We start from the raw sequence: 24,578 nt of genomic DNA on the forward strand, positions 1-24,578 counted from the left end.
ATACCTAGCCCTCTCAGCCTCCAAGCCATCAAGTGCAGCCTCCCCGGATCTGGATGTAGTAGCTGGCCCTGGGAGAGCATGTCGGCTGACAGGAGAAGAGCAAGAGGGTCTGCTATGCTCAGTTTTAGGAGGGTGGTAAACAATGGCCTCCTGGGCCAAAAAGGAAGCACCGCTATCACCAATGCTGTTGATCTCTTGAGACTTAAGAGAAATCTCGCTATCAGGGGAGTCGGAGGGAAGATATACCCGAGATGGAAGTTCCGGGGATGCTGGAGGCAAACTGTCCCTTCCGCTGAGTGAAAGGGAAACCTCGTCAGGAACCTTCGGCACTTGGAGTTTGCCGGAGTCACAGCAAGGTCTATGTCTGGTTGACCCCAGGTCTGGCAGATGAGGGAGAAGGCCTGAGGGCTGGAGGCGAACTCCCTGCTGAGCATGTCGGCTAAGATGTTCTCCACCCCCGGGATGTAAGTCGCCCTCAGAACTTCCTGCATCATGGAGGGACTCCTGGTCCCCCCCTGTCTGTTTATGTAGGTGACAGCAACCTTGTTGTCTATCCTTAATAGGACCTGCTTCCGCCTTAAAAGGTAGCTGAAGGCCAGGAGAGCCTGGAGGGCCACCCTCATCTCCAGCATGTTCGATACCGAGTGCCGTACTTCGAAAGGCCAATGGCCCTGTGCTGCATGGAACTGGTAGTGGGCTCCCCAACCTTCTAGACTGGCGTCTGTGGTCACTACGTCCTGAGGAGGGATGACTATGTGTTTGCAATTGTTTAAGACTGTCTCTGAGATCCGGATCATCTGGGTCATGGATGAACCGTCCCACTGATGTAGGAAGGAGTTCTGCAGAGGTCTGTGCCCCTGAGCCCAACGGACCATAGGAATGGTCACTGATAGGGAGCCTAGAAGGCTGAGGCATACTCTGGCCGACAGGGATCTTGCTAAAATGGCCTTCTTCACCTTCTGGACAAACAGGGAAGACTTCTCCGGAGGGAGCTGCAACTGGGTATCTAGTTGGGCTCCTAAGAAGATCATTCTCTGGGTGGGCCGAGTCTGGCTCTTCCCCCAGTTTATCAGCCATCCCAGATTCTGCAGAGTGGAGACGAGGATCTTCCGATGTTGTAACAGCGACTCCCGGCTATCTAAGAGGAGGAGAATATCGTCCAGATAATGGTGGACTCGCAGCCCCCTCTCCCTCAGATGCGCTATAACGGGAAGATGGACCTTTGTAAGGTCCTGGGAGCCATAGAAATTCCAAACAGAAGACTTCGGAACTTAAAGTGTCTGTGGTTTAGCGAAAAACTGAGGAACTTTTGGAGTTCTGAATGGATAGGGATAAGGAGGTAGGCGTCCTGTAGATCTATGGAGAGCATCCAGTCCCCCAGATTTATGGCCTGGAGGATAGACTGGAGGCTTTCCAGTTTGAACGCTTCCACCCGGATAGAGCGGTTTAAGTTTTTTAGGTCCAGGACCGGACGTAGGTCCCCTGATTTCTTTTTTACTAGAAATAGAGGGGAATAGAACCCCCAACCTCTTTGGGATAGGGGCACCTCCGTAATTGCTTCATTTTGGAGCAGATCCTGAATGTATCGGGTCAAGGCTAACCTCTTTTGCCGGGATGACGGGAGGTTTGCTGGGGGAAGTCCCCTGAATGACCATCTGTGCCCGACGCAAACGGTGGTTAACGTCCAGGGGTCGCTTATCGTTTCCACCCAGACCAGTGTGAACTTTGAGAGTCTGACCCCCACCACTGCTGGCTGGGCAGATGCACCTTCAAAAGGACTTCTGGTCAGTAGATGCCGGGGTCCTGGGCTTCTGGAACTTCAGGAAGGACGTTTGAAGTGCCTTCCAGTGGCCTGTAGGACTTGGCATCCCTGTACCTGTCCGGGAGGTTATGCTCAAAGGCAGGAGGCCTCTGAAGCTTTGGCTTTCTATCCAAGGGGATAAGCCTTGATTTTCCGCCAGTGACCTTTGAAATAGCAGAGTCCAATTTGACGCCGAAAAGGTTCTCGCCATCATACGGGATGCGGCACCAATTGGACTTGGAAGCAGGATCTGCCACCCAGGGTTTGAGCCAGAGAGCCCGTCTGGCCATTACCGAGGACACCATAGCCCTGGATGCAGACTTAATAGCATCCACAGATGCCTCTGCCACAAAATCCCCTGCAAGGCTTAGTTCTTGCAGGGCCCTAACTATCTGGTCCTGATCAGTGCCCTCAGATACAAGCTTTTCTGTGCTTGCTGACCAACTAGCAATAGCCTTACCCACAGCTGCAAGAACCACTGCTGGCCTGCATATGCCTCCTGCTGCTAGGTAAGCTCTTTTGAGATCAGTATCGATCTTCCTATCCAGGACGTCCTTGAATGACACGGCGTCCTCGATAGGGAGCATAACGTGCCTGGCCAGGCGCATGAGGGATACATCCACCACTGGCGGGGACACGAGAGATTTAATTTTAGTCTCCTTTAGAGAATATCGTTTGGCAAGCCGATTGTTGAGACTTGCTTTCTTCTCGGGTCTCTGACACTCATCGATGAAGGGGAAGGCTTCGGGTTCTCTCTTCAGGTTTGGGAAATATTTTCTCCTTTTGGGTTGTGCCTCCTGGGGTTCCTCCCAGCTAATGGCCTCCTTTGCGGTCCCAACAGGTGAGGAAAAATAAGAGAATACCGGGGCGGGGGCGTATCTTCATCTTATAGCTATGTGGTCCTATCAGGTTGTGGGGGCGGAGTCACAACCCAGAGTGTATGCTGCCATGATGCGACAGGAAATATTTTTTTTGCCCTAAATGGGTGTTTTTAGAATAGCAGAATAGAGCAACAGTATCTAAAGGGTGTATCTCACACGTACAAATATGCAGAAAACGCACCAAAAAAAATGTTTTTGTCCTAAATTATAATTTTTTTGAATAGCAGAATAGAAGAACAGTATCTAAAGTGTATATCTCACACGTACAGATATGCAGAAAACGTTGGAAAAAAATTATTTTTGCCCTAATTTTTTATTTTTTTGGAATAGCAGAATAACACAACAGTATCTAAAGTATGTATCTCACTAAATACAGATATGCAGGAAATGCAGCAAAATATATTTTTGCCCTAAATGGGTGTTTTTAGAATAGCAGAATAGACCAACAGTATCCAAAGAGTATATCTCACAGTAACATATGCAGTGCTGGAGCACTGAGCTTGCATAAAATGCCCGCCAACGTCAACCTAACAGATGGATAAAAGTTATTTTTTCTCTGGCACTGGGTTCAGGGGAGGGTAAAAATATTGTGCACTGCACCCACACAACAAAATCAAGGTAGATCGCTGAGTAATTTGATTTCTGAATCAGGACTCCTATCTAATTCTTTCCCTCAAAGCAGCAGCAGCAACCTTTCCCTACACTACATCTAAAGCAGAGCGACGTGCTGTGCTATGTGCCTCTAGCTTAGCTCTATAGAGGCTGGGTCACATGCTGCACTGGCCAATCACAGCCATGCCATTAGTAGGCATGGCTGTGATGGCTTCTAAGGGCCCACGAGTTAAACTAATGTTGATTGGATGCCCTTCAGCTTTTTAAAATGCGCCATTACATTGACAAACACTGAACTCAAACCCGAACATACAGTAAATTGTTCGGGTTGGGGTCTGGGTATCAAAAACCCAAAAGTCCGGTACGAACCAAAACAGTTCGGGTTTGCTTAACACTACAAATAATACTGTTTGTTTTGACCAACCGTACTTTGTGGTAAATAAGGTAAATGTAAAAGTTGTTTTTATATGTGTATATGTATGTGTATGTATATATATGTGTATGTATGTGTGTGTGTATATATATATATATATATATATATATATATATATATATAGAATTGCCAGTCTTGTATTCTAAACTCAAAGAAAAAAAAAACAGAGACATGGGGAATAGTTTCTGTAAAAGAATGTCTTCTGCCTTATGCTGCTGTTGTGTTCCTAATGTGCCATTAGAAGGAAGGAGAACAAAAGAAAAATGTCAAGCCCAATTGCCCCTAGTGGACAAAGAGGATGATCTCATTTGATACCCCCAAAGACCACCTCCTTATAATGGTCCTTCCCATTAGAGCAGATATCTATGATGATGCGAGTACCGCTCTCAGTGAAGTAAGGTCTGAAAACATAGTTGTGGAACGGACCTGCACTGAAGTAATAAATTGACAAAGCAAATATAGATATCAGAGGAGGGAATGATAAGAAATATGCAAAGAATTACATCGACATTTGCCTTGTTCCTAATATGCTCTTTTTCTAGCTAAAATGGCGCTGACTTATTGTTTATGCAACTTGCTTAGTTCCGACCAACTCCTAAAACAATACTTAAAGAACTAGCAAAAATTACCATAATAGGAAACCTTGTGAAAGGCACGCTGCAATTTGGCAATAAAGCTGACAATGCACCATGAGTCACCAGTGTGCCTTAGCCAATGGCAGGTTGCCAAATACTGCTATAAAATAAATTTGTATTCAGATTCAGATTTCCTGGTGTGATTCTGCTGTGGAACTCCTTGCTGTAAGAGTTCTATCACCCCTTTGTACTGGTACATCTGTAATAAATATGTCTTCTAATCAACATGACCGGAGTTTACTGATCAGTGAGAGAATGGAATTTTACTGACAGGTAGATACACAAACAAAAAAATAAGATGTAAAAATAAAAGTGCAGCGTCTAAGTGATCAAGAATAAATATAATAATCTTATAATGAAAAAGAAAAAAATATACTTATAACAAAAACAATGTTAAATGACATGACGTTAAAAAGTACATAAAAAGTCCCACAAGCATGTGACTCTTCTTAGTGGTAAATAAATAACTCCAACCATTATCTGTGTATAGTGTTCATCCAACAGTTTGAATATATCCCCATACTATAACTGTGGTTGTCCACACCTGAGTTCAATTTCTCTAGCAACACCCAGGCCTGATTATTGCCACACCTGTTCACAATCAAGGCATCACTTAAATAGGAGCTGCTTGACACAGTAAGGTCCACCAGAAGATCCTTAAAAGCTACACATCAGACCCAAAGAAATTCAGGAACAATTGAGAAAGAAAGTAATTGAGATCTATCAGTCTGGAAAGGGTTATAAAGCCATTTCCAAAGCTTTGGGAATCCAGCGAACCACAGTGAGAGCCATTATCCACAAATGGCGAAGACATGGAACAGTGGTGAACCTTCCCAGGAGTGGCCGGCCGCCCAAAATTACCCCAAGAGCGCAGCGACAACTCATCCAAGAGGTCACAAAAGACCCCACAACAACGTCCAAGGAACTGCAGGCCTCACTTGCCTCAGTTAAGGTCAGCGTTCATGCCTCCACCATCAGGAAAAGACTGGGCAAAAATGGCCTGCATGGCAGAGTTCCAAGGAGAAAACCACTGCTGAGCAAAAAGAACATCAAAGCTCGTCTCAATTTCTCCACAACACATCTTGATGATCCCCAAGACTTTTGGGACAACATTCTGTGGACCGATGAGACAAAAGTAGAACTCTTTGGAAGGTGTGTGTCCAAGTATATCTGGCGTAGAAGGAACACTGCATTTCATAAAAAGAACATTATACCAACAGTAAAATATGGTGGTGGTAGTGTGATGGTCTGGGGCTGTTTTGCTGCTTCAGGACCTGGAAGACTTGCCGTGATAAAAGGAACTATGAATTCTGCTGTCTACCAAGAGATCCTGAAGGAGAATGTCCGACCATCTGTTCGTGTACTCAAGCTGAAACGAACTTGGGTTCTGCAGCAGGACAATGATCCTAAACACACCAGCAAGTCCACCACCGAATGGCTGAAGAAAAACAAAATGAAGACTTTGGAGTGGCCTAGCCAAAGTCCTGACCTGAATCCTATTGAGATGTTGTGGTATGACCTTAAAAAGGCCGTTCATGCTCGAAAACCCTCTAATGTAACTGAATTAGGACAATTCTGCAAAGATGAGTGGGCCAAAATTCCTCCAGGACGCTGTAAAAGCCTCATTGCACGTTATCGCAAATGCTTGGTTGCAGTTGTTGCTGCTAAGGGTGGCCCAACCAGTTATTAGGTTTAGGGGGAAATCACTTTTTCACACAGGGCCATGATGGTTTGGATTTTTTTTCACCTTTAATAATAAACACCTTCATTTACAAATTGCATTTTGTGTTTACTTGTGTTGTCCTTGACTATTGTTTAAATTGGTTTGATGTTCCGAAACACTTAAGTGTGACAAACATGCAAAGGAACAGGAAATGAGGAAGGGGGCAAACACTTTTTCACACCACTGTATATAATACCTTTATACGCGTGTAATAGATCTGAAGAGACTCTGGTGTTTAATAAAAAGCGTATAGTGCTGTAGCACATTTGGATAACAGTGGCGGAAATATATTGAGCCATTTTGCAACAGTAAAATTTACAATAAGTGGGTGGAAGGGAGGAAGGAGGGGGAAAAACTCCTTGTTCTCTGGGGTGCTGAACTCCTGCCCTCCCCCTCCCCTTTTTTTTTTTTTTTTTTTTTTTTTTTTTTTTATATGTGGCTATGTAGTCAAGCTGCAGAAAATAAGGGGGGCTATAAGAAAGAAGAGGGATTACATACATTGAGAATTGCCATTGAATTATTCTGTGTGGACCCTCACCGCCCCTGAACATAGACTTTCGTTAGCAAAGCAAAAAGCAAAAAACTTTTCAGCGTTATAGAGGGGGACAACGCCAGGACAAAGGGTGAAAAACTCATATCCATAGACACTAATAAATTGAGTAAATACCTTCATCCTAGAGCTAAAGTAATCAGGCAGACTAAAGAAACAAGCGGTTAAAATGAAGGGTAAGACATCAAAATTAGGAGCTACTCCTAAATCTCCCTGGCGGAGCCTGGTTATAAGCCCAGGGCCAATGAATAAATATGTCACACAATCTGGTGGAACTGAGAAACAACAATTAGAAAAACAACAACAAACAACAAGAAGCTCTCAAGCAGATAAAGATAAAAAGGATAAAGACAGAAAAGATAGGGAGAAGAGAAAGCAGCAAGTACAAAATAATTCCCTATGGGATCAAGAAGGTCCACCAGAGGTGGAGACAGACCAACCAGTAGAAGTAGAATGTGAAACGGAAGGTACACAGACTTATCCAACTCAACACGAGAACCCCTCATCTATGCCCACAAAAAAAGAAATAACCTCTATGTTCGTGGCCTTGGAAATTTCTATGAAAATGGAAATGGGAAAACTACATAAGAATCTTGCCCATGTTTTGGAACGAGTGGAAAATATGGAGAAAAAGATAGAAAGTGATGCAAACACAATAAAGAACTTAGAAGTAGAAATAGTATCCCTAAAAAAAGGACAATATGAACAAGCATATAAAGTCGAGGAACAGGAAAACAGGGACAGAAGAAAAAATATAAGAATACGCGGAGTCCCGGATACTTTTCAGCGAGAAGACTTAATAGCAGTAATAAATAAGATATGCAACCCATTGCTGAACAAAGAAACAACAAATTCAATAAATATTGAAAAAGTTTATAGAATAAGGAAACCAAAGGACCTGCCACGGGACATGCCACAAGACATTTTAGTACACTTCCAAAATGAAGAAGATAAATATCAGATCTGGAAGAGCATCAGAGTAAATGCCCCAATAGAATATGAAGGAAAGACTATACAGATGTATCAGGACTTATCCCCAGACACTCTGAGGAGAAGAAGAGAACTAAAACCAATATTAGGGGTGTTAATTGAGAACGGGGTGCAATATAACTGGGGTTTCCCAATGGGCTTGATAGGTAGAAAAAACGGGCGGACAGCAAGACTGAGACAGCCCGAAGACATAACAGAATTCTGTAAAAAATTAGATATTCCGACACCAAGGTTTTAAATAGATAAGGGGGGGATGCGGTTGGGGGGATGTGACCCCCTCCGCTCTACTGTGGGGGGGGGGGCTGGGACAGAGGGGGATTGCCGAGGAGGAGTAAAGGCCGTCTGGTCAGGCCCCTTGGGACTGCCTCCCCTTCTCCCTGTCCCTCTCGCCCCTCCCCCTCCTGGATGGGGGGGTGGAGGGGGTGGGGCGGAAATGGGGGGGAGGAGGGGATCCCATTGGCATGTTGGGTAACCATCTCGCAAGTATAAGGCGAGATGGATGGCGACGCTGCCGAACAGAATTCCACCCTAGGACCTAGGGGAAAACGGAACAAGGAGGTTCCTGAAAAGAAACCCCAGACCATTGAGTCAAAAGTACATCAAAGGAGGGGAGGGGAGGGGGGAGGGAATTAAGGGAGGGAAATGCTGTTGGCTTGAACCCACTAAAAGAAATGAAAGAGTATATTGGTTGGAATGATGGTAGAACTTAAGATAGCCACATATAACGTGAGAGGAATGATTTCTCCCAAAAAAAGGTACAACATTCTGAAGGAGTTGGAGGGATATGAAGTGGATATCGTTTTTTTTACAGGAGACCCACTTACCCTTGGATATTAATACTCACTTAAATACAAGAAGGTTCCCAACTTGGTACTATGCAGATTCCCCGATACGGGGATCTAGGGGAGTAGCCATCGGAATGGCAAACAATGTCAGATGGTCTCTAGATGGCATGAAGGTAGATCCAGAAGGGAGCTTTCTGCTAATAAAAGGGAATATATTAAAAAAGAAATATACATTAGTTAATATTTACTGTCCTAACAAGGCCCCAAAAAAATATCTGAACGGGATTTTGAACCTCATAGAGAGTAACAAAGAAGGGCAGGTAATAATAGCAGGAGACTTAAATTTTACAATGAATCCTGAATTAGACAGTACGTCAAATGTTCTCCCCCAAGAAATTAAACAACACAAAATATTGAAAAGAAAACTACACACACAACAGCTGGTAGACGTCTGGAGAGTATGTAATATGGAAGTAAAGGATTACACGTATTACTCGAAGGTACATGACATGTATGCTAGATTGGACCACATACTAATTGACCATGAAATATTGGAAAAAGTAACGAAGGCACAGATAGGAAACATCACTCTATCGGACCATGCCCCGGTGATGGTCAAAATTACACAGAGTGAAATGGAGTATAGAAAAGGATCGTGGAGACTCAATGAGGCCCTGATTGAGGATGAGGAAATTGAGAACAGCATAAAAATAGAGATAGAACAATATTTTAAAATTAATGACACAATAGAAGTCTCTAAAGCAACCTTATGGGAAGCTCACAAAGCTTTAATTCAAGGCAAGTTAATATCTGTAGGTGCTGGGAAAAAAAAAAAGCGAAATGAGACTTAATAACTCAAAAAAAGAACTTCAGGAGCTAGAACTAAAACATAAGAGACATCTAGATAAAAATATATATATGGAAATTATCCATAAGCATACACAATTAAATGACATGATAGAACAGGAGAGAAGGAAAGTGTATAAAAATGTGGCGAAAGAAAGATATCTATGGGGGAACAAGACTGGGAAACATCTGGCCAGGTTAGCAAGGGAAAAAAAACCTCAAATTATATAGAAAAGATTAAAGACGAACATGGGGAATTGAAATTTAAAATATCAGAGATAGCCCAGGCTTTTAAAACATACTATAGTGCCCTATATGCAATCAGGTGCAGGGAAACAGAAGAGCAGAAGGAAAATAGGAAAGTCAAAATAGTAGACTACCTCAGGGAAACAGACCTACCTAGAATAATGGAGGAAATGGCCAAAAACCTAGATGAGCCTATTAGCCCAGAAGAAATATATAAAGCTATAAAGGATACACCAAATGGGAAAAGCCCAGGCCCAGACGGCTTTATAATTAGATACTATAAGAAATTCCGGCTCCAATTGATACCAGAGTTATGTAAATATTGGAACAACCTGGGAGAGGAAGAGAGTATGAGGAAAGAATCGCTATTGGTGAATATAGTTGTTTTACCGAAGCCAGGCAAAGACGGAGTGAAATGGAGTATAGAAAAGGATCGTGGAGACTCAATGAGGCCCTGATTGGGGATGAGGAAATTGAGAACAGCATAAAAATAGAGATAGAACAATATTTTAAAATTAATGACACAATAGAAGTCTCTAAAGCAACCTTATGGGAAGCTCACAAAGCTTTAATTCAAGGCAAGTTAATATCTATAGGTGCTGGGAAAAAAAAAAAGCGAAATGAGACTTAATAACTCAAAAAAAGAACTTCAGGAGCTAGAACTAAAACATAAGAGACATCTAGATAAAAATATATATATGGAAATTATCCATAAGCATACACAATTAAATGACATGATAGAACAGGAGAGAAGGAAAGTGTATAAAAATGTGGCGAAAGAAAGATATCTATGGGGGAACAAGACTGGGAAACATCTGGCCAGGTTAGCAAGGGAAAAAAAAACCTCAAATTATATAGAAAAGATTAAAGACGAACATGGGGAATTGAAATTTAAAATATCAGAGATAGCCCAGGCTTTTAAAACATACTATAGTGCCCTATATGCAATCAGGTGCAGGGAAACAGAAGAGCAGAAGGAAAATAGGAAAGTCAAAATAGTAGACTACCTCAGGGAAACAGACCTGCCTAGAATAATGGAGGAAATGGCCAAAAACCTAGATGAGCCTATTAGCCCAGAAGAAATATATAAAGCTATAAAGGATACACCAAATGGGAAAAGCCCAGGCCCAGACGGCTTTATAATTAGATACTATAAGAAATTCCGGCTCCAATTGATACCAGAGTTATGTAAATATTGGAACAACCTGGGAGAGGAAGAGAGTATGAGGAAAGAATCGCTATTGGTGAATATAGTTGTTTTACCGAAGCCAGGCAAAGACGGATCTAATTGTTCTAATTACCGGCCTATAGCTCTGTTAAACATGGATACAAAGCTATACGCGAAGGTATTAGCAACTAGAGTAAAAAAATTGATGCCGGAATTCATTAACGGGGATCAGGTAGGATTTGTCCCTGGGAGGGAGGGTCGAGATAATAGCCTGAGAACACTGCTACTTATAGGAAAAGACAAGGAAAATAAGCCCCCAATGGTATTAGTATCGATCGATGCCGAGAAGGCATTTGATAGAGTAGATTGGTGCTTTATGATGGAAACTCTTCAGAAAATAGGTTTGGGTCCAAAGATGCTAAAATGGATAAATAATTTATACACACAACCATCAGTTAAAATAGGAGTAAATGGGAGTATGTCGTCCGCATTTGTAATGCTAAATGGGACAAGACAGGGATACCCGCTCTCTCCCCTCTTGTATGTAATAGCTCTGGAGCCATTATTGGCAAAGATCCGAGCTAACGAGAATATAGGGGGGGTTAAGATGGGAGGAGAAAATCATAAAGTGGCGGCATATGCGGACGACATACTCCTATATATAACAAACCCACGTCTGTCCTTGCCCAGTTTAATAAAAGAAATAAAGGAATATGGTACTCTTTCAAATTTTTTAATAAATCCCATAAAAACAGTTATACTGAATATAGGTCTAGATAGTAAGGAAGAGAAGATATTACAGCAGGAATTTCCCTTTACATGGGAAAAAAAAGAAATAACTTACTTAGGGATAAAAATAACAAAAACTGTCCAGGAATTATATCAGGCTAATTATATCCTATTAATAAATGAAATTAAAACAGTTTTAAAAAAAATAAAAAAGGGATCAATCTCATAGACAGGTAGAATTAACATGCTGAAAATGGTGGTTTTACCAAAAATCACCTATAAACTTCAAATGCTTCCGATTAATATTACAAATAATTTCTTTAAAATAATAAAAACACTTTTTTAAAATTATATAGGGCAAAATATGAAGGCTAGGATAAGTTATAACACATTAACTAGGAAAAAGAAAAGTGGAAGGATTGCACTTCCAGATACCTACAGATATCATGTAGCAATTAGTTTGGCGAGATTGGTGGAGTGGGCAAATATTGGCACAATGAAGAAATGGGTAAAAATGGAAGAATCACTTATAGGCACACAGTTACACAAAAATATTTGGATCCTGCCAAAATTTAGAATAGGTAGTAATAAGGCACATGAAATCACTTTAACGACACTTAAATTATCGGATGCACTTCATCGTAGAAATAAATGGGTATATAATTCCCCTTTAATCCCACTAGAGGGCACAGTTTTTTTTGTCCCAGGAAAGGACTCACAACTAGGTAAACAAATGAAAAATGCACAATTAAAAGACATCACGCGGGGAGGGGCGCTAATGTCAAAACAAGAAATAATAGAGAAGCATGGTTGGCAAAATCTAAAACAATGGGAATATCTACAGATTCAGCATTTTGTTAACTCAATACCAAAACCCATAAGGGACGACAACACTCTAACACCAATAGAAAAACTGTGTAATTCCAAGATAAGAGTAAAACACGGAATGTCAAGACTATATGAAATCCTTTCGGAAATAGAGATAAGAGAAACTATTCCAGCTATAGTAAAATGGGAACAGGACATGAGGATAAAAGTAGATGAGGCACAGATGATGGAGACAGTGTATAGACATATATCAGATACAACGTCAATTGAAGTAAACTATAAATGCATGATGAGATGGCATATGACACCAAATAGAATACATAAAATAGACCCCGATAGATCCCCACAATGTTGGAGAGACTGCAAATTACTGGGAACAACATTCCATGTATGGTGGGAATGCCCAGTTATAAGGAGTTATTGGTATAAAATATTAGAATATATAGAAAAAATAACAGGGGAAAAAATACCATACTGTCCCAGGGAATGTCTGTTTTATGGGGTAGAGGAAGAAAATGGTAATCAAAACAGAAAACAAAAAATGTTGCAGAAACGAAAAAAAAAAATATAAAACTGATACCCTTTTTACTTAATGCAGCAAAAGCTATGATACCTAAAAACTGGCTATCAGCAAAAAAAAAAAAACCCTAATTAGAGATTGGATACAGAGAATTGAGTTTATTAATAATATGGAATATTTGATAAAAATGGATAACAATAAAATGAACAGATACTGGGCAACATGGGAAAAGTGGAGATCATTCAAAAAGACAGAAAACTACATCCAGGCATTGGTAGAATAAGTAAAGGTGGGCGGGCCAACAGAATGGGGGGTGGAAGGGCGGGAAGAGGTTGGGGGATAAATATGAGGTAGTGGGAGGGAGATAAAAGGAAAATGGAATGTAATTGTGTAATTAACCTGAAAACATATGTAGTATAAAAGACAGACTTTTTTTTTTTACATTTATCTGTCTGTATATTATAATATTTTTGTCTATTTTCTTTGAGAAAAATTCAATAAAATTTTAATAAAAAAAAAAAAAGGAAAATAAATCCAGGGTGGTTCAAGTGACAAAACTCAATTAGCAAACAACATGAAAGTTATGGTGCTTTGTATATATTGTGCCTTATGATCCTAAATAGGGCCCTTTTTTAAAAATAAATCACAGGAAAACTGTAGGTTTCACCCTTAGGAACCAATTATACATTTGTTTTTATCTTGAAAAATAGATGCTTACCATGTTGTTTACACTACATTTTAAATGCATAAAATAATGTCACAATTATTCAGTAAGGCAAAAGAGCAAGGTGCAGTAACCTACAGAATTCATAAGTTGGTTATCTGACATCAGTAAACTAAAATTGATTGACTGCTATGGATTACTGTAATTTTAACATCTTTGCATCTTACTGAAAAACAGTGACATGTACCTCGCAGATATCATCCATGGGACTAATTATTAAGCATTCATCACCTAGTCAGTAGCAATAATTACAGCATGTTAAAGACAGAAATTATTTAATAGGAGTGAATACTAGAATAAGCTGCTGGTTCTGTCCACACTTAGGTTCAAACAGAACATTGCTTTTTCAGAGGTTCGGCAAATGGCTAAACTAAATTGATGTTCAGCTAAGTCAAACCTCTGGTGACAGCAGCAACAGATACAATTAGAAATGGTATTACTACTGCTGCTAAATATGCCAGCTTCACCTTAAGACCTCTTGTAAGGAACCTGGGAATTATCAGTGTCCTAACAGCAGAACTTAAAAGGGTGTCAATTTTGTAAAATAATGCCCCCCCCCCCCCGTATTTATACTAGACCCTTAAGGTCAACAGGGATAGTGGAGGGGGGAAGGTACTACAATGCCTTGAAAAAGTATTCATACCCCTTGACATTTTCCACATTTTGTCAGGTTGCAACCAAAAATGTAAATGTATTTTATTGTGATTTTATGGGATAGACCAACACAAAGTGACACATAATTGTGAAGTGGAAGGAGAATAATAAATGGTTTTCAAAATGTTTAACAAATAAATATGTGAAAAGTGTGGCGTGCATTTGTATTCAGCCCCCCTGAGTCAATACTTTGTAGAACCAGCTTTTGCTGCAATTACAGCTGCAAGTATTTTTGGGCATGGTTCTACCATCGTTGCACATCTAGGGAGTGACATTTTTGCACATTCTTTTTTGCAAAATAGCTCAAGCTCTGTGAGATTGCATGGAGAGCATCTGTGAACAGCAATTTTCAAGTTTTACCACAGATTTCCAATTGGATTTAGGTCTGGACTTTGACTGGGACTTTCTATTCTAACACATAAATAAATACATTTGATCTAAACCATTCCATTGTAGCTCTGGCTGTATGTTTAGGGTCGTTGTCCTGCTGACAGGTGAACCTCCGACCTAGTCTCAAGTCTTTTGCAGATGCTACCAGGTTTTCATCTAAGATTGCCCAGTATTTGACTTCATCCATCTTTCCTTCAACTCTGATCAGCTTCCCTGTTCCTGCTGAAGAAAAGCATCCCTGCAACATGATGCTGTCCCCGCCATGTTTCAGGGTGGGGATGATGTGCAGTGTTAGTTTTCCGCCACACATAGCATTTTGCTTTTATGCCAAAATGTTCTGACCAGAGCACCTTATTCCACATGTTTGCTGTGTCCCCCACATGGCTTCCCGCAAACTACAAACCAAACTTCTTATAGCTTTTTTCAACAATGGATTTCTTCTTGCCACTCTTCCATAAAGTCCAGGCATGTGGAGTGCACGATCAATGTGCCAAGTTGCATCAATCAGGCTATGGGCCTATGAGAGCATCGTTATATTTACAATAATAGCCCTTTTGCACTGCTCAGGATGATTATGTCACCCACAGCCAGGTCTTGAAAAAAGTTTATAGAAAAAGGCTATTCCACAATTGTAGTAGATGGGGCATATCAGTTTTTTATTTGGATTAATCTGTAGAGAAGAAAGTAAAAAAATAAAATAAAACAGACCGACAACCCCATTAGGTTTGTCACACAAATCCATAGAGATTATAGTGTCATAGAAAGGATTTTTCTTAAACATTCAGTGATTCACCAGCAAGATCCCCTGCTAGGATCCCTGTTACCATCCATGCCTAAATTTGTGTACCGTAAGACTCTTATCCAGGGTTAAAAAACCTCCCTTTCAGGGGCTGACTTTTTTAGGAATCTAGTAGGGATATTAGGATGCAAGAAAAAACTTGTTTGACATGCCAGTTTGTCCAACATGGCTGAAAAATCTTTGTAGGTAATGGAAAAATGTTCAACATAGAATAATTTTATATGTTCAACATAAATTTATTTTATAACTGTGGTATAGACTATGTCATATATTGTATTCATTTAATTATATGTTTAAAGGACAATTTGTGCTTTACATGCTGGATTTTGGGAACACAGGAGATTTATTGAGCTGGGGAGCATAAACAGTGTTCCTTGTAATTTTGCTGAAAAACTTGAAGAATCCATGAAAGGCTTCCATGTATGGGTGATTGAGGGAATACCCAATAATGTTTCAATAGTTGACATTTTGCCAGACTTTGTGAATGAGAAACATTTTGGATTTACACCTTCAATACTCTATCTCCCTTTGGCTTTAATGAATAAATAGAAATTCATACTGTTAATTATCTTTATCAATCTTTCTTCTTGGTTTCTCTTTCCTCTCCACTTTTTCCCATCTTTTCCCTCCGTTATTCAATGTGTGGTTATTTTTTATCCCTATGAGCCATTCTCTAAATATATATATTTATATATAAATATTATTAGTATTATTATTATAATACAGGATCTATATAGCGCCAACAGTTTACGCAGCTCTTTACAATATAAAAAGGAGACAATACAGTTATAATACAATAAAATACAAGAGGATTAAGAGGACCCTGCTCAGAAGAGCTTACAATCTAATAAGGTAGGGCAGGTGGTAAAAAAGGTTGTAACTGTGGGGCATGAGCTGATGGAAGTGGTAAAAGATTAGTGGGAGACGTGATAGGCTTTCCTGAAGAGATGAGTTTTCAGGGATACAGTGTATAAGGGCGCTCTGATTATGAGGACCAAGCAGACAGTATCTATCTGTAGCGAGGCAAGGGTCCAAAGCTATATATCCAACAATGAGGGCTGCATTCAGAAAAGAGGAGCAAACTCTGAAAAAAAATAAGACAGGAGAGAGAGGCGCCTCTAAGTGCAGAATTAGTAGCTATTTATTTCCCCAAATAAGGTTAAAAACACTTACAAAGTCTGGCGGATTAAAAAGCGTGTAGTCATTGATAATGCAAATGGTCCGGCAGATGGATGGGTACCTGGCATGTAAAGACTCTCACAATTGTGTCCTGTGCTGTACCAAAAACATAGAGCTACCAGTAAGCTGATGCATGGGTACACACACTGAGTTCATGATGGATGGAGATCCCAGAAGTGATGTCAGCAGTGAGAGACCGGAGCCAGCATGATCAGGATGTAGTCATCAGTAAGATACGTGTTTCGGAACATTAGTAAGTTCCTTTTTCAACCTCTTTTTTGACACATTTCGGAACATTAGTAAATTTCTTTTTCAACCTAACAACTGCTAGTGTACACACAGGTAAACTTATACTATCTTGTGCAGGAACATAGACAGGGACATGGACAAACAAGGAAGACAGGAAGTGATAATTGATATAATAATAATGAGAAACATTCTCTGAAAGATATATAATACTGGGTATATTGATAAAAATAAAAATAATAATAATAATAATGTTTAGCACAGCACAGGGCACAATTGTGAGAGTCTTTACATGCCGGGGACCCGTCCGACTGCCAGACCATTTGCATTATCAATGACTACCTGCTTTTTAATTCGCCAGATTTTGTAAGTGTTTTTAATCTTGTTTGGGGAACTAAATAGCTACTAATTCTGCACTTAGAGGCACCTCTCTCTCCTGTCTTATGAAGGTAGCAAAAGTAGGGAATAACCGGACCTCTGGAGGTAGAAGGTTCCAGAGGATGGGAGGGACTCTGGAAAAATCCTGGAGATGAGCATGGGAGGAGGAAACAAGAGAGCTTGAGAATAGGAGGTTTTGAGAAGAGCGGAGAGGACGATTTGGGTGATATTTGGAGACGAGATTGGTGATGTAGCTTGGGGCAGTGTTGTGAATGGCTTTGTATGTTGTGGTTAGTATTTTGAATTGAATTTGCTGGGTGATTGGGAGCCAGTGTAGGGATTGGAGGAGAGGGTTGGCAGACACTGAGCAGTTGGTAAGGTGGATAAGGCAGCAGCCTTCATGACAGACTGAAGAAGGGATAGCCTATGGAGAGGCAGGCCAATGAGAAGGGAGTTGCAATAGTCAAGTTGAGAGATAACAAGGTAGTGAATGAGGAGTTTGGTGGTTTCCTTTGTTGACAACTATTGGACTGAAATGACAAGTCAGAGTCTAGGATTACACCTAGTATCTTGGTGTGAGGGGAGGGACTGATAGTTGCACTGTTGACTTTGATGGAAAAGTCAGGGAAGGGGCACGGTGGGGGAATATTATTAGCTCAGTTTTAGAGAGATTTTGTTTAGGAAGTGGTGTGACATCCATGCTGATATGTCAGTTAGTAAGTTAGTAATGCGAGAGGAGACTGAAGGAGTGAGGTGAGGAGTAGACAGATAGATTTGGGTGTCATTGGCGTATAAGTGGTATTAGAAGCCATGGGCAGTTATCAACTGACCAAGGTGTAGATAGAGAAGAGAAGGGGTCCAAGAACAGAGCCTTGGAGGACTCCCACGGAAAGGGTCAATGGAGAGGAGGAGACACAGTTGTAGGTGACATTGAAGGAGCTCTGTGATAGATAGGTAGAGAATCAGGATAGAGCATAATCTCGGAAGCCAAGGGAATGTAGTTTATTGAGAAGGAGTGGGTAGTCAACAGTATCAAAGGCCACAACGAGGTCAAGTAGTCGGAGTATGGAGTACTGGCTGTTGGTTTTAGCAGTTAGTAAATCGTTAGTGAGTTTTAGTAAGGCAGTTTCTGTGGATGTAAGAGCTAAGACGGTTGTAAGCTAAGTGTTCTAGGAGTTTAAAGGTGAATAGGTGCAATGAAATGGGTCTTAAGTTGTTCAGGTTGGTGGGGTCCAGTGAGGGCTTTTTAAGTATGGGAGTGATCTGCACATGTTTTAGAAGGGAGGGGAAGGTGCCACTAGAGAGGGAGAGATTGAAAATTTAAGTGAGGGGGCATAGGATAGAAGAAGAGGGTGACCATAGTAGTTATGAGAGAACAGGATCCAAGGGACAATTGGTTAGGTGGGCAACTGAGAAAAGTTTTGTAACCTCTTCAGTAGTAGTCAATTCAAAAGAGGATAGTGTTGAATATGCTGTTAGGCAAGGTATGTTGGGTGGGGAAGATGTACGCACAGTGGAGATGTCCTCACGAATCGCATTAATCTTGTCTTTGAAGTGATTGGCAATCAATTGGGCAGTAAGTGAGTTAGTGGATAGAGGGGGTGGGGGACGAAACAGAGAGTTAAAGGTTGAGAAGAGCCGATGGGGACTGGATGACAAAGTATTAATAAGAGAGACAAAGTAGGCTTGTTTGGCAGCATGGAGGTAGGAATTGTATTTTAGAAGGGCAGATTTATATAGGGTAAAATCTTGCAGGCATTTGCTTTTACGCAACAGTCGTTCAGGAGCATGACAGTGTCTCTTGAGATTTTTAGTGTTGCCAGTTTGCCAGGGTTGTAACAGTCGGGGCCTGATTCTGCGTGTGGTTAGAGGAGCAAGTGCATCTAGTGATGATGAGAGTGAACTGTTGTAGACAGAGTTGGCCAGGTCAGGACAGGACAGGGGAGAGATTATGTCATATAGGTGGTCAGTAGCAGAATAGAGAAGAGAAGGGTTAAAGTGGCAAAGGTTTCTACAAGTAATTGTTTGCTGCTTGGATGGATGGGTGGTTGGAGGCAAGGATACAGTGAAACAAATAAGGTTGTGATCAGAGAGAGGAAAGGGGGTGCCAGGGTTGCAGAGATGGGAGAATACAAGGTCAAGGGTATTACCTTTGGAGTGAGTGGAAGTATGAGTCCATTGGGTTAAGTCAAAAGATGAGGTTAAGTCAAGAAGTTTAGCTGAAGTTTAGCTGTAGTTGGGCTGTTAGAGAGATGAAGAGGTCATGTACAGATGTTAGCTTGTTACAGATGGAGCGGCGTTCCAAAGGGCGCATGAGATAGGTGGGCTTTGAGGAAGCAGGGGGATAGAAATTAAACTGAGTGGATTGCGGTGGTTGCCAGAGGAGGGGGGGTACTGGACATGTGGCTTGCAGTTGGAAAATGGCAGACGAGGATTAGGAGAAATGTCACCTGAAACTAAGAGAAGGAGGAAGGAGAGGAAGGCAAGATGGGCATGGGATGTGCATGAGCGCACATGTCTAGTGGCCCTGGTGTTTATGTCAGCATGTGGATACAGCAAATGCAGGAGATCATGGGTGCAGTAGTAGGGAGAGGGTAGGAGTGAGGGGGATATGTGCATGCTGCAGGGTAGAGAGGAGGGGTAGAGTAAGGATAATCTGAGGATAGAAGACACCGATGTGAGAAGGAAGAAAATAAGGACCATGTGAGTGGATAGAAAGTGGGAATCTGACTTGATATAAAATAAATGTCAAATGCTTGTTTGCTTGTCGACTTGCAGAGTGTAGCAGAGTTCTTGTTGTATCTTCATCCAGCTTTAGTTATCCTGCTTTCGTTAAACTGCGTTGATGAAACTGCGCATCACTCGTGACAGAGCCACTCAGGAAAGAGCCATGTTGTCTATGCCACCTCATAGGCTGCTTTAAATTTATTGGGAGACTGAGCAGGCATGCAATTCTCTATTGGTCATTATAGATTCTGATTTGAGACACCTGAATATCGTAGAGGAGATGGCCAATACCAGAACAGACACAAGCTAGGGTCATAAAGCTAATTACCTCTCTTGATCACTCAAGTCAAATGGGGATGAGAATCAATCACCAGTAATGTTGCTATTGCAGTGTGGTTGTAATATATCTAGCATTAAATATAGAAGTTTAACCACTAGGCGTCCGCGCTATAGCCGAAAGACGGCTGCAGCGCGGACGCCAATTGCCGGGAGGCCGTCCCTGGACGTCCTCCTGTTTACTTCTGCAATGCGTGCTCCCGCGAGCGTGCATCGGGGAAGTTCTATGCTGGCCGTGTCCCTTGGACACAGCCAGTCACAGATCGCTGTAAATGGCCAATCACAACGGCTGTTTATAGCGCGATCAGCGTGTCCGATGAGAGATGATCAGATATGTAAACATATGAGATCATCTCTCATCGCCGGCTGCAGCGGCTGTGAGTAGAAAAAAAAACCAAGGAAAATAAAGTGCCCACAATGTCACTGCGATCTGTCCCCACTGCCACCTGTCAGTGCCAACTGTTGCCAGTGCCACCTGTCCCCAGTGCCACCTGTCAGTGCCATTTGTCCCCAATGCCACCTGCCAGTGTCATCTGTCCTGAGTGCCACGTATAAGTGCCATCTGTCATCTGTCAGTGCCACGTGTCATCAGTGCCACATAGTGCCATCTTTCATCAGTGCCATATCAGTGTCACGTGTCATCGGTGCCACATATTAGTGGCATCTGTCATCTGTGCCACGTACCAGTGCTATCTGTCATCAGTGTCACCTGTCAGTGTAACGGGCCATCTGTTATCAGAGTCATGTGTCATCAATGCCACATATCAGTGCCATCTGTCATCAGTGTCACGTGTCATCAGTGCCACGCATTAGTGCCATCTGTCATCAGTGCCATGTATTAGTGCCATGTGTCATCAGTGCCATGTATTAGTGCCATGTGTCATCAGTGCCACGTATAAGTGCCATCTGTCATCAGTGTGACGTGTCATCAGTGCCACATATTAGTGTCACGTGTCATCAGTGCCACATATTAGTGGCATCTGTCATCAGTGCCACGTATCAGTGCCATCTGTCATCAGTGCCCCGTATCAGTGTCATCTGTGTCATTGTCCTGGTGCTCCAGGACCTTCAAAAGTGTAATAGATACTCAAAAAGTTAGATGTGTAATTTATGCTCCTAGAACACCTGATGGTGCTCCCTCCATGTTGGGCCTCTCTATGTGGCTAGACTGAGAAAAAGTCCCACACATGTGGTATCGTAATACTCAGGAGGAGTAGCAGAATTTATTTTGGGGTGTCATTTGTGGTATACACATGCCATGTGAGAGAAATAACCTATTACAATGACAATTTAGTGGAAAAAAAAATCTTAATTTTGCAAAGAATTGTGGGAAAAAATGACATCAAAAAGCTCACCATGCCTCTTACTAAATATTTTGGAATGTCTACTTTCAAAAAAGGGGGGTATTTGTACTTTCCTGGCTTGTTCGGGTCTCAAGAAATGAGATAAGCCACCAGTACATCAGATTCAGATGTGATCAATTTTGTATGATTTGCACCATAGCTTGTAGACTCTCTAACTTTCACGAAGACCAAATAATATAAACAAATTTGTTAGTAGTTATATTTACCAAAGATATGTAGAAATATAAATTGTGGCCAAAATTTCTGAAGAAAAATGAATAATTTGCAAAATGTTATCACAGAAACAATGATCTTTTTTCATTTATAGCTCAAAAAATAAAAAACCCAGAGGTGATCAAATAACATCCAAATAAAGCTCTATTTGTGGGAAAAAATAAAAAAAAAATCATTTGGGTACAGTGTTACATGACTGAGTAATTGTCATTCAAAATTTGAGAGCACTGAAAGCTGAAAATTGGTCTGGTCACGAGGGGGGTTTAAGTGCCCAGTTGTCAAGTGGTTAAAGATATGGCAGCAGAAGACATTTACCAAATATGATATAGCAATGTCAGTTCAGTAGTGTGTACTGATGGACAGAAGGAATTTTTCAAATATGATACAGCAATGTCAGTTCAGTAGAGTGTACAGATGGATAGAAGACATTTACCATATATGATACAGCAATGTCAGTTCAGTAGAGTGTACAGATGGACAGAAGAACTGCGGTGGTGAAACTGCACATCACTCGTGACAATGCCACTCAGGAAAGAGCCATGTTGTCTGTGCCTTGCCCCTGTCTGCCCCATGTCTAAATATATATGTATATACTTTTTTTGACATATACTATTTTTACATAATAGCCCCTCTCTTAATATACCTCTGTAGTATGGCAGGCCCTTTGTGTTATGGAGCCCATTGCACTTTTTTTTGGTTGTATATGGAACTGTAACCTTTTCTATATCTTATCTTCTTTAAATTGGTGCCTGGCTGTTGGTCTACATAAAAATTGTACCCATATTTTCTCCAGCTCTATATGTGTTTAACCCCTAGGTCTCCTGGTGGATTTCTGAGCCTTTATGGATTTTGCCCATGGACTCTCTTTTTTATACTTATACTTACCTTATAAAGGTTGGCATGTATTTGTGCAATTGAGAGATTTGGGTGCATACTTTTAGTCCATGCCCATATACTGTATATATGTGGCATTCTTTATTCTGACTAAACTGTTTGGGGTATAAATAGAATATATCATGAATAAAAGTATGATTTTTGGAGAAATGTATTCCCAGGCTGCTATCAAAGATTCGTAGAAAACCTGAAGTTGAAAGTATTCAAGGGAGTTTCAAATGGGTTCATCCTGTGGCAATTCTCCAGGTAGTCCTTTATTCTTAGAAACAGAGTAGTAAATGTTTTCTAATGCAGCATTAAAATAAAGCTCCAGAAAGGTACTAGTTTCTCTTTTGACAAATGATTCCGCCACTGTGTTTAGGTTTAAAATTAAAGTATTAAAATTTGTATTTGTGTTTGGGAATTTTCACCATTTGCCATGCCTAAAAAATGTCTAATCCATTTGTATTCAGATGGAAATGAGATATGCAGCTCTTTTTTCCTCAGAGAATGGGTGCAGGAAACCACTCTCCCCAGTCAACTCTCCACCCCAAGAGAACTTTTAATGGCAATGACCTTGAGCGCAAACCTGTTCAGCTCAAATAAAAGAATGTTTGAATGACTGAAAAAAGAGTTGTTTTTTCTAAGAGTCCAAGGGGAATTTCACCGGAGTAGTGTGACATTACAAATTACCAGAACTTGAACATAGCACCAAAAGCACCAAAACAAGCTCCAGAATATTATTAGGTTTTTGATAAGAGTTAAATAATGTATGAGCAGCTTCAACCTTCCATTCGTAATTAAGGCCCATTTTTGCACAGATTAATATTAATTTGCCTCATAACAATCTCATGGTTTCGACATACTTGTTGCTTTTTCTCAGGTAATAATAATTAGAGTTTTAATATTTACACTATTATCTGCAGACATATATTCCTTGTGCATATACATGTACCTTTTCAGTTTTCCAACCAGAAATGTATGGACTTCATCTGTTAGAACTGAAAGCCTCACAAGTTAAGCAAAAAACTATTGTGTTTCTACAGATACAAAAAATACATTAAATGATACTAAACAAACACTGTTTAATTGACATTGTTCCTTCTATTTCTGTATGTGTAAGATCGCACTGTAATTATTTTAATAAAAATAAAGAAATAGAGAGAGAGGGGGGTTGTCCAGGTGTGGAAGGAGGAGCCTGATGTGGTTGGCGTGCAGGTGCTGCTTAGCCCGGGCCCCGCAAAAGCTCCCTCCCGGGATGCGGCGCCGATGAGAGAGGAGGTGACCCCCCCTCCTTACCCCTCACGCTGTCTGCTGTGCTCTGACTTGGGATCTATGACCGGGAGAGGTGTGGTGGAGCGGTGTGCCGGCAGCTGAGTAGTGGTGAATACAGCAGCCCACCCTCCCGGCAGGGACAGAAGCGGCGTGTCAGTCCAGCAGCACAGCGGCTAAACTTGGAGGAGCTGGCCGCACCAGGAAGACTCAGGAGAGCAACGGAGCGTCTGGGGGTCTCAGCGGTGGAGGATATTGCCGAGGATATTGCAGATTCACAGCTCACAGCTCATTTTGCCATTTCCACCTCTAAAATAACTGCCATGTGCAGGGGAAAAGATCTCCTTACCGGGCTGGGTGAGTACACTGATAATCCGATGCCTGCACACATGGGGAAGACAGCTGCTGGGTAAGCTATGAACTGGCTATTTTAAAGTAAAGTACGTTCCAAATTACATGAGAGATGGTTCTGCGCTCCCTCTACTGGTGTTTTAGGAAATTGCCCGGACCCTTATCAATTTTCTGCTGAATCTCTAATGAACTTTTCTTTTTTTTTTTTACTAAAATCGTAGAGTTTAAACAGAGAATTTTCGTCTCCTATGTAGCTCTCCGCATTTTCTCTGCACAGGTGTATAAAATCTTTAATGGAAGGAAAACACACTGATAGCTATTAATA

The sequence above is a fragment of the Lithobates pipiens genome, unplaced genomic scaffold (assembly GCF_037356315.1).
Source record: "Lithobates pipiens isolate NorthernLeopardFrog02 unplaced genomic scaffold, aLitPip1_a1.2 Scaffold_3, whole genome shotgun sequence".
Lineage (NCBI taxonomy): Eukaryota > Metazoa > Chordata > Amphibia > Anura > Ranidae > Lithobates > Lithobates pipiens.